Genomic DNA, 14,748 nt, shown 5'->3' with positions numbered 1-14,748 from the left:
ATATATATATATATATATAAAATTCAAAAATGGGACAAGAACGCAAAACATCCAGACAGTTAGGTGGTACTAAAAAGAGACCACAAAACATCCAGACAGACGGTGAATGGATAGGAATATGAAACCAAGGCAGGTGCCTTACAAGCACTCTTGTTTAATCCAGGTTCTGGCTAACTGCATCAAATGATAATGATTAACAGGAAACTATTTAAGGGAAACAACCACATGGTGTTTCAACCTATGGGTTAATTCTGAGTTCACTTCTTTGGATCTTATACAATATACAGGATATATATTTAAGCTTGTTTATTACAGTCATATATACAATATATTCTCTTTTAAACTCTATCCAGTACATGTTTCTACTGCATAGATATCCCAGGATGTGGTATTCAGTAGCTTTCTGTTGTTTCAGCTGCATTATGATTTCATTCAAGGTAAATGTATCCATGCAGCTTTAGTCAAGGTGTTATCATTACAAGTCTTTGAAGTGGACTGAAGTATAATTGTGATGGTCTTATTCTATGTATATTTTAAGTAGGGGGATTTGTGAGTTTATTAGAGTTAGTAGAGAAAAATAATTTAGCTATAAAGTTCATTATCATTTAACCCTAGAGTGACCCTAATGATATCCTGAAAGAATTTAGTAGTAAGGGAAGCACAAACTAGGTCAAAATGTACTTCCCCACAGTTTGCAAACAATATAGACAGACAGACAGAACTTCCAGGAGAAATAGATACATTAAGATTGGTTAAGTTAATAAGAACTTAAATAGAAAATGCAAAACATTTATTTCTAAAACCAGTGGGTGGAGTTCACATTACATTAGTTACAATCTAACTATAGTACATCTAAATATAGTCTAGTTGAATCATCTGTATACCCTTGAGACAGTATTATCCCACTAAATATTTTTACTGAATATTTTAGTAAATATTCATCATCATCATCGTTTAACGTCCGTTTTCCATGCTGGCATGGGTTGGACAATTCGACTGGGGTCTGATCTGGCAGTGTTTCTACAGCTGGGTGCCCTTCCTAACGCCAACCACTCCGAGAGTGTAGTGGGTGCTTTTTACGTGCCACTAGCACAGAAGACAGAGGAGGCAGGCAATGACCACAATCAGTTGGTGCTTTTTACGTGCCACCAGCACGGGTATCACAACAACAATTTCCTTTTAATTTTGATATTGATGTACTTGACTCAATAGGTCTCCTCAAGCAGAGCATGTTGCCCTAGCACAGCATGTTGCCCTAACACAGCATGTCGCCCTATGATCCAAGGTACTTTTGAGTGGGCTGGGGCTGGTTATGTGACACTGGTGTAGGTTACATCTGTAAACTCACTTTAGTTACCGGGTCTTTGCAGTCATAGCTTATCTCCAGAGGTCTCGGTCTTTCGGCATTGCCTCTGTGAGGCCCAATGTTCGAAGGTCATGCTTCACCACCTCATCCCATGTCTTCCTGGGTCTACCTCTACCCCGGATTCCTTCAACTGTTTGGGAGTGAAACTTCTTCACACAGCTGTCCTCATCCATATGTAACACATGACCATACTAGTGCAGCCATCTCTCTTGCATGCCACATCCGATGCTTCTTATGTCCAACATTTCTCTCAGGGCGCTTACACTCTGTCGTGTGTACACACTGACATTACACATTCAGCAGATCATGCTAGCTTCATTTCTTTCAAGCCTATGCATGTCCTCAGCAGTCATGGCCCATGTTTCACTGCCATGAAGCATGGCAGTTCACACACATGCATTGTACAATCTACTGTTCACGCTGAGTGAGAGGCCCTTTGTCACCAGTAGTAGAAGCTTTCTGAACTTTGCCCAAGCTATTCTTATTTTAGTGATAACACTCTCTGAGCATCCACCCCCACTACAGACCTGGTCACCTAGGTAGCGGAAGCTATCAACCACTTCTAGTTTCTCCCCCAGGCATGTGATGGAATCAGTTTTCTGAGCATCTGTGGTGTTTATTGCTCCTGTGCATCTGCCGCACACGAAAGCTATCTTCCCGGTTAATCTTCCTTTGATGTTGCTGCACCTCTTATGTGTTCTATATGGGAAATATTTAAACACGAGAGAATTAGTAGTCAGTGAAGTCCAGACTAGGTCAAAATATGAATTGCCAACAGACTATATAAAATAAAATGAATATAGAAAGAACATTAATAATAAATATATATAATATGGAGAATTAAAAGAGTTATGAATTGAAGATAAAGAAATAACTGAGTAAAAGTGGAAGTGGGAATAAAAATTATGCATATTAAGTACATCCAAAAAAGCATTATGTTTATGTCAATACCCTCACACTCAAGCCAACTCTGTCAAGCTTTCCTCAGCTCTCATCTTCCAGACACCCTTCTAACTATGCCATCATTCATTCAGTTGTAAATATATGAGAGCAGAGCTGTACATATGTCACCCCACTTTTGTGCTACCAGTTATTCTTTTCCTTGGAACCATGTCTGATTGTCACCCATCCCTCATTTTTTCAGTACCATTCCTTTTCTACTTTATTTTACATTAAATATTCCTTTCTCCTGACCTACTACCATGTGCCATCCTTAACATCTGCCTTATATCTACTATGATTCCCAACACCTTCACATATCAGTCATCAGTGTTTCCCCCCCCCCTCAACTGCCACCATTATTTATCACTCATATCCATCCCTTCATACTTCTAACTTCCATCTCAGTTACTGTGCATCTCTCACTTTACCCCCCCCCCCCATAGACACACATACTTCACATCATTTCCTTATGTCTCATCTGTTTAGATTTTATTATACTGCTGCTCGCCACCATTTCTGTACTGCTACTTTTTACCTCTTCCTCCTTTTCCTTCACTCACTCCTCTAAACTGATATTTACCATTAATCATGCCTCTGCATTCACCTCTATCTCCGTCTTCCTCATCTTTCATTTTCCCTCCTATATCTTTGTTTACTTACCCACCCACCCACACCTAATTCTGTCCCCACTCCCTCTTATATTCACCACCTTGTACCATGAGAGTATGCTCTGACATCTCATCACCGTGTATGAATGTGCAACATGCCTTTATTCATTGCTTGCCACCAAGCCTACTATGTGCCCTTATTGTGCACCTCTTATGTTAACTTTCTCTGTATCTTTCTCTTACTCTCTCTCTCCCCCTTTCTTTATGTGGTGTATAGTGTGATTTGAGAAATTAACAAAATCCAACCAGCCAACCAACATTTATACAAGTTATTATTATATACTAATGTGTGTGTATGTATGTATATATATAAATATATATGTATATATATATATATATATATACACACACACACTCATATATATATATATGCATACAGATATAAATATACATGAGTGAAATATCTTTTAACTCTTTCATTATCATATTTCTTTTGAGATACACTGTCTTTATTCCATTTAATTTGAAAATAATGAACAAGTTAGTAAAATAACTTTGTCACTCAGCTGGTGTTTGGAACATCATCATCATCATCATTTAACGTCCGCTTTCCATGCTAGCATGGGTTGGACGATTTGACTGAGGACTGGTGAACCAGATGGCTACACCAGGCTCCAATCTGATTTGGCAGAGTTTCTACAGCTGGATGCCCTTCCTAATGCCAACCACTCCGAGAGTGTAGTGGGTGCTTTTACATGCCACTGGCACGAAGGCCAGTCAAGAGGTACTGGCAACAGCCACTCTCGAAATGGTGTACATAGAATAATATGAAATTTCAATAAAAGGTTTTAATGTAGATTACTCTAAACCTGAAAGTTTATGTCATAGAACCAGGAGCTGTCTCAGGTGGGTTGGTATCAAAAGGGTTAACCATTTAGCATTTAAACCAGCTATATCTAGCCAAAGTAGTCTACCTGTTTTATGCTCAAACCAGCTAGATCAGGCCACTCACAACTACCCTGCAATGTCTATCTAAAAATAAATATTGTTTAACGTCTACCTTCCATGATGGCATGGGTTGGACAGTTTGACAGGGGCTAGCCAGACAGAAGACTGCACCAGACTTCTGTGTCTGTTTTTACAGCTGAATAGCCTTCTTAAGACCAACCACCTCACAGAGTGAACTGAGTGCTTTTTTTGTTCTTTTTTTATGTGGCTCCAGCACAGGTGAGGTCAGTTTTGGCATGGTTTTTACAGCTGGAAGCCCTTCCAAATGCCAACGATTTTACAGTGTAGACTGGATACTTTTTACATAGCACCAACACTGGCAACATCACCAAGTAACTTGCAAGACAAAGGGCTTTTGAGAAGGGAGGGGGCATTGGAGGAGGTGATCTTGTGTCAGATGATGAAAGGTTAGAGTGTGACAGAGAGGTAGGTGTCATTATGTAGAGGATTTACATGGTTACCTGGCCAGAGGGAGAGAGAGTTAATAAGAATGAGGACAGAAACAGGTGTGCAATCACCTTATATTAATCTTGAAGCTACAAGATAATTACATGATTAATTGAAAGCGATGTAAATAAATAAGCATTACATAATAATGTAATACAGAATAATCTGAATGCTAAAGGGTTAAAAAGTTATAAGAAATATTTGAAAGTTATACATAATTATATTTACTTCTGTCCCTAGTTTTAACGTCCCTCCTAACTAAATCAACTTGCAGCTATCATCTATTTTTGCACCTGTCACTTAATATTCCACAAAGATCTTCACACTTTTGCACATTTGGAATATTTCCAAGATTTTGACAGCTAAACTCTCAGGTAGACCTAAACCCAGCAGGGAACTAACCAGCTCTTGCTCTTCATCACCTTTATACTCCTTTGATATTTAACTTTACCCCACATTCTTCTAGTTTGCACACTTAAAGGTCACTCCATTGTCTTGAGTGACAGACCATTATGTTGCCATTGTACCCATGTCTTTGCCTGCCCCCATATCCCACAACTTTACACTTCCCATCCTCCCTTCTTTTCCTTTTGCTTTGCTCTTGTCCGTCTACGTGTCCTTCCATTGACTTCCTCTCTCAATTCCAACATTATTTCGATTCTTACTCTTTTCATCTAAGCCAGTGGTTCTCAACCATTCTTTGCCATGGACCCCTTTGATTCCTACTTTATTCTACTGGACTCCCATAATCATTTGAAGTTTTAAGGAAAAAAAACTCATATTTTTATAACTAAATATTATTGGAACTTGTATAAAAAAATTAAATAGACGCAGGAGTGGCTGTGTGGTAAGTAGCTTGCTTACCAACCACATGGTTCTGGGTTCATTCTCACTGCGTGGCACCTTGGGCAAGTGTCTCCTAATATAGCCTCGGGCCAACCAAAGCCTTGTGAGTGGATTTGATAGACGGAAACTGAAAGAAGCCTGTCGTATATATGTATATATATATATATATATATATATATATATATATATATATATATGTATGTGTGTGTATATGTTTGTGTGTCTGTGTTTGTCCCCCCAACATCACTTGACAACTGATGCTGGTGTGTTTATGTCCCCATAACTTAGCGGTTCGGCAAAAGAGACCGATAGAATAAGTACTAGGCATCCAAAGAATAAGTCCTGGGGTCGATTTGCTTGACTAAAGGCGGTGCTCCAGCATGGCCGCAGTCAAATGACTGAAACAAGTAAAAGAGTAAAAGAGTATTTTGTGTATTGTAGAAGTAAAACTGATTTGTTACACTCTAAGCTCTATATCTAATGCCTATTCTATTAATCTATCTCCCCCTATCAGCTAGGGTTTCATATTTTACTTACATTTCTGATAATATATGTATATATCAGAAGATTCAATAGCTAAAGCCTCATTCCCTTCTGAAGATTGGGTGAGTTGTTCATATAATTTAAACTTTTGTTATTTCATTAACACCACTCCATTTCATGTAGAAGTACACACAATGCACATTACTGCACTGTACATCAAACACCAGAAACAGATGTAAAGGATTACCTGCTTTCTCCCTATCATATGAAGTTCAAGGAGTAAATCCCAGGATTTTTACCTACCTGTCCAGGGTGAACCTTTATAAAAGACCACTTGCATCCTTTTGTCTGTGACAGTAGAGTTATGAATGTTCTTGCTATATACCTACCGTTGAAGAATTACTATGAACTTCCACTTCCCCAATTTTCCAGTTTACCTGCTTAATTGCACTCACTTCTGTATCACTATTTTATACGTGGTTTGATGCCTTTTGCAACAACCTATCCGTCTTTTATTTTATTATAGATAGTGAAATGGTAGTGAGCTGGCAGAATAATTAGCACATCAGACAAAATACTGTTGCATTTCTTCTGACTCATTACATTCTGAGTTCAATTTCTGCCAAGGTCAACTTTGTTTTTCCATCTTTTGCAGTCGATAAAATAAGTACCAGTTGAGCATTCAAGTCAATATATTTGACTTACCCCTCCCCACAAAAAAAAAACAAAAAAAACTACTGGCCTTATATCAAAATTTGAAACGAAAAGCAGCAAGCCAGCAGAACCATTAGCACACCAGACAAATGCTTAGTATTTCTTCCTGTTTTGCATTCTGAATTCAAATGTTGCCAAGGTCAACTTTACTTTTTACCCCTTCAGGGTCAATAAAATAAGTTCCAATTCAACACTGCGGTTGATGTAGTTGGCTTCCCCCTCTCCTCAGAATTGTTGGCCTTGTGCCAAAATTAGGAAGAATTATACATAGTAAAATGTGAAAGAAGTACTTTGATTTGTCCTCATTGCTCCACATGAGCAATATTTCATTCATTTCTTTCAAATTGTAATAGCTCTAATAATATTACCTTGTTTTCTTTTGTGTCCCCTTAATGTGCCACAACTTTATGGTTTAACCAAACCTCTATGTGTATGTTTAATTATATTGTGGCTGCACAATTTAAATTTTATTTAATATGCCTTGCTGAATTTTTTTTGTCAGTGTTTTTCTTCCGTAAGGAATTTTTATTTCAGCCCCAAAACATAATTGTTTGTAAATTTTTGTCAAGCAAAGTATTCATATATGTGTACATGTATGTTTTCTTTAGGATTTATTTTTAGGTTGTTTTCTTTTTTTTGTTATTTAGAGAATTCAAGTTGGTCACTAACCAAATGGCAAGGATCTTTTGTTTCAGTTAAGACGAGTGTTGGATGTTTGTGGTCTCCTGAATCAGTTGATGTGTGAGTGTATATATACATGCATGTTTGTGCTAATGGATAACTTGTATTTGTGTAGTGGATATGCCCTTTAATTTAGTATACGAGTGTCTGTGCTCCATACTTTTTTACTCTTTAGAATAAAAGCTTTTCTGCTTCATTTATATGTGCGTGTGTTTCTGCATTCCACATATGTGTGTGTGCATATGTCTGGCTCAGGAAATTCACAGGGGAGAGGGTCCCTGAGGCATTTTATGTACTTTTCATATGCTTAGCATAAGAAGCTGGCATTGACAATCTCTGGAACATTTTGCACATATTCATGCATGCACATATTCAATTTCAGAATCTGTTTATCTGTATGCATCCGCTGGGAATTTAACAAAAGCTGCCTATTGTAATGAGAAAGTGTATAGACTGTTAAAGTGTGTATCCTGTTAAACACAAGCCCTTTTGTCTAGAATTCTTTTTTTCACAAACACGGGTTTCTATTTATGTGTGTACATGTTAGATAAATGGCTTGTGTGTAGATCAGTGGTTCGCTACCACTTTTTGCCTATGAACCCCTTCGATGCCTATTTTACTCTACAGGACCTCTATAGCTATTCAATGTATCTTTTATTTGTTTCAGTCATTAGACTGTAACCATGCTGGGGCACAGCCTCGAGGAATTTTTACTCAAACTGATCGACCCCAGTACTTATTCTATTGGTCTCTTTTGCCAAACTGCTAAGTTACAGGAACATAAAAACACCAACACCATTTGTCAAATGGCAGGGGGGGGGGGCACAAACATACATGATAGACTTCTTTCAGTTTCCATCTACCCAAGGCTACAGTAGAAGACACTTGCCCAAGGTGACATACAGTGGGAGAGAACCCAAAACCATGTGGTTGGCAAGCAAACTTCTTACCACTCAGCCATGCCTACACCTAAAACAGCGATCGAAGTATATTGTTATTGTTGTTGAACTGGAGATCAACCCAGATGTATCATACTGACCTATAATCAAACGTCAGTGTACCTCTGATCACACTGGATTTTTCCCCGCTCTAGCGATAGTGTACCCTCCATGAACAAAATTATCCATCATCATTTAACATCTAACTTCCTTACTGGCATGGATCCAGTGAGCTGCAGGTTTGCTTTAAGCTCAGATGTCAGCTTTGACGTGGTTTCTGTGGCTGGATGCCCTCCCTAATGCCAACCATTTTAGAGAATGTACTATCTTCATGATATTTTTGATATCTGCTTTATCAATGCTGGTATAGTTTGCACGAGTCATCTTGAGGCAGTATTCTATAGCCAAATGCTCTTCCAGATAACAGCTTTTGTTTTCAAGGGTTGAAAAAGATGTATTGCTTTGGTCTTTGCACAACTTCCAGATATTTTGTTTATGTAAGACCTAAACAACATCACTCCTACCTAAACAATGTCATAAAAAAAGACACCCACACACACCCACATGTGTACAATGGAATTTGAACTCAGAACATAACATGTCAGAGCAAATGCCACGAGGCATTTTTTCTGATGTTCTAACTATTTTGCCATTCACCACCTTAATATCGGTTTCAAATTTTGGCACAAGGCAAGCAGTTTCAAGGGATGGGATGAGTTGATTACATTTGACCCCAGTGCTCAACTGGTGCTTATTTTATTGACCACAAAAGAATGAAAAGCAAAATCAGCCTCGGCAGAATTTGAACTCAGAACATAGAGAGTTCACTGCACCCTTTTTATCAGTTTTACTACATAATAGAAATATTGCCAATGCTAATCTAAGGCAGCCTCCTTGGAGTCTCTTTGGTCAGACGTGTGTGTGTGTGTGTGTCTATATACACTTTTTTCAGCTTATCAAATTTCTATGCCAATAAAATATTACTGTTCCTGAAAGCTGTTTTTTTATACCTTCTACAGACTGTTAAGTTTCTACACCTGGATCCTTGGACCTTACATTTACATATCATTATATATATATATATATATATATATATATATATATATATATATATATTATGGAGATGTACTTGCATAGCAAGTGACCTGATCTGAGATCGTGTACTGGAACGAAAGCAATTGCAGCGTGGGAGGTGTTTATAAGCCATTTAAAATAACACACAAAAACTGTTAGATTCACTTCAACATTTAAATTTAATTTGTCAAAATATTTTCGTCGCTTTGAGACTGCGACCCGTTCACTGACAAAATTTTGTGCTGTGTTTCTTAAATGGCTTATAAACACCTCCCACGCTGCAGCTGTTTATATATATATAATATATATATATATATATATTTGTGTGTATTACTATCTCCTTGTCTTGACTGTGTGATAGTTGTTGTAAACGAGTGTCAGTCATGGGGAAATATTACCTTACTTGGAAACAGGTGGGGTTGGCACCAGGGAGGGCATCTGGCCCTAGAAAAATCAACCTCAACAAATTCTATCAGACCCATGTGAGCATTAAAAAGTGGACATGAAAATAAAATGGTGGTTGTGATGGTGGTGGCAGAGGCTGTGGTGGTGTTGGTGATGTTGGCAGTGGTGAATTGTGTTAGATATGTCTAGCTCAGGGGTCTCCAATGTGGTCAATATTGACCCCTGGGGGATCAATGGGACTATTCAAGGGGGTCGGTAAATGCACATCTACTTATTATTATTATTATTATTATTATTTATTCATTTTCTTGCACATGCCTGGGGGTCGATTAGGGGTCAAGGATTCTATGAAGGAGTTGATGGTCTCAAAAGTTTGGGGACCCCTGGTCTAGCTAAACCACAATAGTATGTAGCCTTTGCTCTTGTATCTGCTTCCCCAGTAATTAATAAATTGTAATAGTTATGTCATTGTTTCTGTTAGTGTACAATAAGCCACCAACCTGTCCTTCCTCGCCACCACCTTTTTGCTTTGTCATTTTGGCCACTGATTTCCTATTAGCAACCTTTTTACCTGGTTACAATCCACCCCTTCTTTTCTCTTTTAACACCTTACCCTCCTGCCCACACACATTTGCACACATTCTACACATTCTTTAGATCTGTGTTTCTCAGTGCTAGTCTTGCTTTTTTTTTTGTTTTTAATTTTTACTTCTTTTCTTCTTTTGGTCATTGGACTGAGGCCATGCTGGGGCACTGTCTTCAAGAGTTTAGTCTGCCACATTGACCTTAGTATTTTTTTTTTTTTTACACTTAAGTCTGGTACTTATTTTATCAATTTGTATTTGTCAAACATCACTGCTTACTTAGTGGTAAACATTGACAGGTAAATATAAACACACACACACATGCATACACACATGCATATATACATACATACATGCATGCGTGCACACATACACACACATTACAATCATCATGATCATTTAACAGCCATCTTTAACAACACTCATGCTGGCATGAGTTGGACAGTTTGACAGGATCTAACGAACCAGAAGGCTGCATCAAGTTCCAATGTCTGGTTTGGCATGGTTTCTATGGCTGGATGCCCTTCTTAATGCCAACCATTTTACAGAGTATATTGTGTGCTTTTTTTCATGTCACTGACATTAATGAAGTCACCACTGGCATTAGTAAAGTCACAAGCAATGTAAGCACACAAATCTGTCTAATTGGTTTAAAGACAGCCCCGAAGGTGTGCACACGTCAGGTGTTGAAGTGATTACAGAGCAATGTGAGATGAAGTCTTTTGCTCAAGAACACAATGCATCACCTATTCTAGAAATTGAAACCACGATTTCCCAATCGTGAGTGCAACACCCTAACCACTACATCATGCATCCTCATATATATAATCTATATTAATAAAAGCAAAATTCTCTCTGTCTGTCTGGAACCTCTGTATCTCAGTCTACATTTGCTCTATATAGACCTTTTTGGAATCAGGATGATCCCTGGATTGAAAATCTGCCTTTCATTTGGTTCTTGAACATCCAGCATTGGGATCTGATTTAAAAGAATTTAGGTTGCTATTTCTAGCAGGTAAAGTTTGGCTGATTCATGCCATCTTGGTTGGTGTTTGTCAGATGACGTCAGATCAATGGGGAGATAAAGGACATTTGCTTCATTGATTTTATGTTGAGATAAGACAAATTGGGACAAATTGACCAACAGTTGGAATTCAACTTGGGACTGGAACAATAGAATGATTGCATTACAGAATTAATTCTCATCCGTCCTCAACTTCTGATCAAACACCACTGGGGCATATAGTCATTATAGATGTATTATAGTCATGCTTGATAGAAAAGTGTGGAGAGTGTTTGCGGATGGATGAGTGAATTTTAATGTTGCTCAAAGTGGTATGGAACCAACATGATGTAGCGGGGGTAAACCAGCATATGCTGTCAGGCCCCACTGCTGATATTGTGGGTTACGTTCTATGCCTTGACCCGAGCATAGAACAGGGCTCGCCCCTTTGAGCTGGGAAATGAATAGAATGCCTGGTGTGTGTCTTGCTGTGGCTACCCATTCAAAAAAAAAAAAAATGGGGAATAGGCCTGGGTATATGTATATGTATGTATTTTGCTCTTTTTAGTTTTGGGTTGTAGGTCCAATTAGCCCTCCGCAGGAGCTAGGTTAAAAGCACAAACAGCCGCTTTTAAGCTAGTATATAATATATACATTATATAATAGATAATACACACACACACACACACATAAGCTCCCATGCATTTTCTGTTTACACCAAATTTCACTCACAAGACATTCGCTATGGTAGAAAACACTTGTCCAGGGTACCACACAGCTGGTATGTAAACATCCTAAGCTCTCAGTCACAACCATGAAATTTTCTTGACTTCATAGGCACAGGCAGCCATGTGGTTTCAGGTTCAGTCCCACTGCGCAGCGTCTTAGGTAAGTGTCTTTTACTATAGCCCTGGGCCAATCAGTGTCCTGTGAGTGAATTTGGGAGATGGAAACTGTGTGAAAGCTTGTTCTATGTGTGTGTATATTTATCTAAGATATATATATATATATATATATATAATATATCATCATTATCATCATTTAATGTCTATGTTCCATCTTAGCATGTGTTGCAAGGTTTGACAGGGTCTGATGTGTCTGAGAACTGCGTAGTGCTCAAATGACTTGGCTTCTATAGCTGGATACCCTTCCTAACACTCACCACTTTACGGCATGGACTGGGCGCTTTTTTTTTCTGTACCACCAGCACTAGTAAGGTTGCCATGCAACTCACAGGAGTATGACCCTTGGGGAGAAGTGGGGAGGGGGTCAACTTCATGCTAAAGGATGAGGACATTATTGTGAGAAGTTGGGGGTCGTTTGCATGGCTGCTCACATGTAATAGAGGAAAGGGAAAGAGGAAAAGAGAAAATGAATTGTTGCAGCTGCAAGAGATAGACAGTAGCACTGAGGTGCTCAGGTGCCCCCACAAGGCACAAGGTGAGTAGAAATAGGTAGTTTGTGAGATTGTATGGGAAGGAAAATGAGGATATGGGGAAGCAGGCTGCCAAAATGGGTAGAGCTGAGGGGTAAATGAACAAAGTTGTGTGTGTGTGGAAGCCTACATAGAAGACATACAAACACATAAATCTTACCTATTTCTCTGCAGATTGAAGAAAATGATGAACAGCCTAAATCAAGTTTCAACCCTTATTGGAGTTCTCATCAGAGATGTGTTTTCATGTGTGTGTGTTTGTTCAACTGAATTCTTCAAGGCAGTGTCCCAGTATAGCTACTTCCTTATGACTGAAGCAAGTAAAAGATAAAAGCTGCCTTGTGGTTGTTTGGCCTACTAGAAATAACAGTCAAATCACCCTCAAATTATAACCTATTGTCTTAAAAAAAAAAAAAAAGCATGATATAATTATGGTTGGCATGCCTTTAATCATAGCCTGTTTAGTTTGGACTAAAGATAAAGAGCAACAATAAATATTTCTTTCCTCTTAAAAATGTAAGAACTCTTATCTTCCCATTCCATTCAAAACTTGCTCAAAATTGGCAAACTTTACTAGCAGTTCCACCTTCAAGATTACTCTGATGGTTACACTGTACTTTTCACGAAGTAAATGCAATAATTTGAAGGCAAAAATGGAGATGTCGGTTGTAAATTGGACTTTTAACATTTTCATCCATTCTAGGCAATTATATTTAAGTGCAGTTTAATCTTTCTATTGTAAAAATGTACTTGCTTTAACTCTCTCTTTTCTGTTCATACACAAAACGCACACGTATTTATACACACATATATAGTTATACATATTTACGTATATATATATATATGTATATATATATGTATATATATATATATATATATATATATATATATATATATATATATATATATATATATATATATAGGTGTGTGTGTAAATATATTTATATATGCTTTTATATATATGTATATATGTGTGTGTTGTGTGTGTGTATGTATGTATCTATCTATATATATATATATATACACACATATATATAAAATTAATAATTATGAGTTTGAACTTATCTCGTTTTTGGTTTCCTTATTTCCGCACTCTCTCTCTCTACATACATATATGCATGCATATATACATACATGCATATGTAGATACATTCATGCATGTATACACATTTATTCACAGCACATAAAACAAGGATATATCCTTTTATTTATCTTTTTCACTCTCTCTCCTCCGCATGTGTAATGCATGGATTTGTCTGTATTTGTGTGTGTGTGTGTGTGTGTGTGTGTGTGTGTGTGTGTATGAGTATTTGTGTGTATGTGTACACATATAGGCATACACTGACATATCTAGCTGTGTCTGTCTCTCCATCCGTCTCTCCTCTCTCTCTCTGTATGTATATATATATATATATATATATATATACACATATAGGGAGAGATACATAGATATTTATGTATCTGTGCATGCATACATGCATGTGTGTTAGTGTACACACACACACACACTCACAAGTCTGTTTATAAACTGGTTCCAAGCCCATCCTTGTGCTTCCCTTCTGCCTATAAGCACTCAGACACACACTTATTTAGCAACAGACCAAAGAACAATCCTTTGGTCTAGAAGTAGACTTACTATATTGGTCACTTGTTTACCAACCATTTCACTCTGTGATAAGACCAGTTTTTGTTGTTATATTTTTTGTAGTGCTTCCTCTTTGCATTCTATTATACTTATATATCCATTATTGTTAAAACAGTTGATCAGTGTGCTGATGTAAACAGCTGGACAGTGTTCACATATAGAGCTTGGCCGTGTGTCGATGTGGTAGACTTTTGGCTAGTGTATTGATATTGTTTACTGAACATCGTGTTAGTGTGTCTGTATGGTAAACACTTCAACTGGAGCCCTAATTGGTTGAAGAAGCAACTAGTAAGTTCATATATATTTTTTTTCTCACTGAATTTCTGTTGACTTCAAGTTTTTATATTGACTTCTTTTGACAAGGTATCAACATGTGTAGACAACAGGTGTGGTTGTGCAGTTAAGAGTTTGCTTCTCAACCACACTGTTACAGGTTCAGTCCCACTATGTGGCTCTTTAGGCAAGTGTTTTCTACTATAGCCCCAGGCCAACTAAAGCCTTGTAAGTGGGTTTGGTAGACGGAAACTAAAACAAGCTTGGTCATATATATATATATATATATATATATA

At 37.7% G+C, this 14,748-nt stretch overlaps 1 protein-coding gene across 4 annotated transcripts in view; it reads left to right on the top strand.

Annotated features, from left to right (window-relative positions):
- Positions 1-14,748, top strand: part of LOC106874829 (coiled-coil domain-containing protein 28A) — a 59,053-nt gene that overhangs the window by 7,266 nt on the left and 37,039 nt on the right. The window contains exon 2 of one of the 4 annotated variants that reach the window (XM_052973279.1): positions 11,937-11,987. The exons of 2 other annotated variants lie outside the window; for them this stretch is intronic. The gene's annotated coding sequence lies outside the window, so the exon portion shown is untranslated. Of the gene's footprint in view, positions 1-11,936; positions 11,988-14,294; positions 14,468-14,748 lie in introns of all 4 variants that reach the window. One more of the 4 variants, XM_014922714.2, reaches the window with a different exon arrangement.

This window comes from Octopus bimaculoides, chromosome 15, assembly GCF_001194135.2.
Source record: "Octopus bimaculoides isolate UCB-OBI-ISO-001 chromosome 15, ASM119413v2, whole genome shotgun sequence".
In the NCBI taxonomy this organism is placed as follows: domain Eukaryota; kingdom Metazoa; phylum Mollusca; class Cephalopoda; order Octopoda; family Octopodidae; genus Octopus; species Octopus bimaculoides.
The sequence above is the reverse complement of the archived record's forward strand: the minus strand, read 5'-3'. Positions and strand labels throughout refer to the sequence as shown.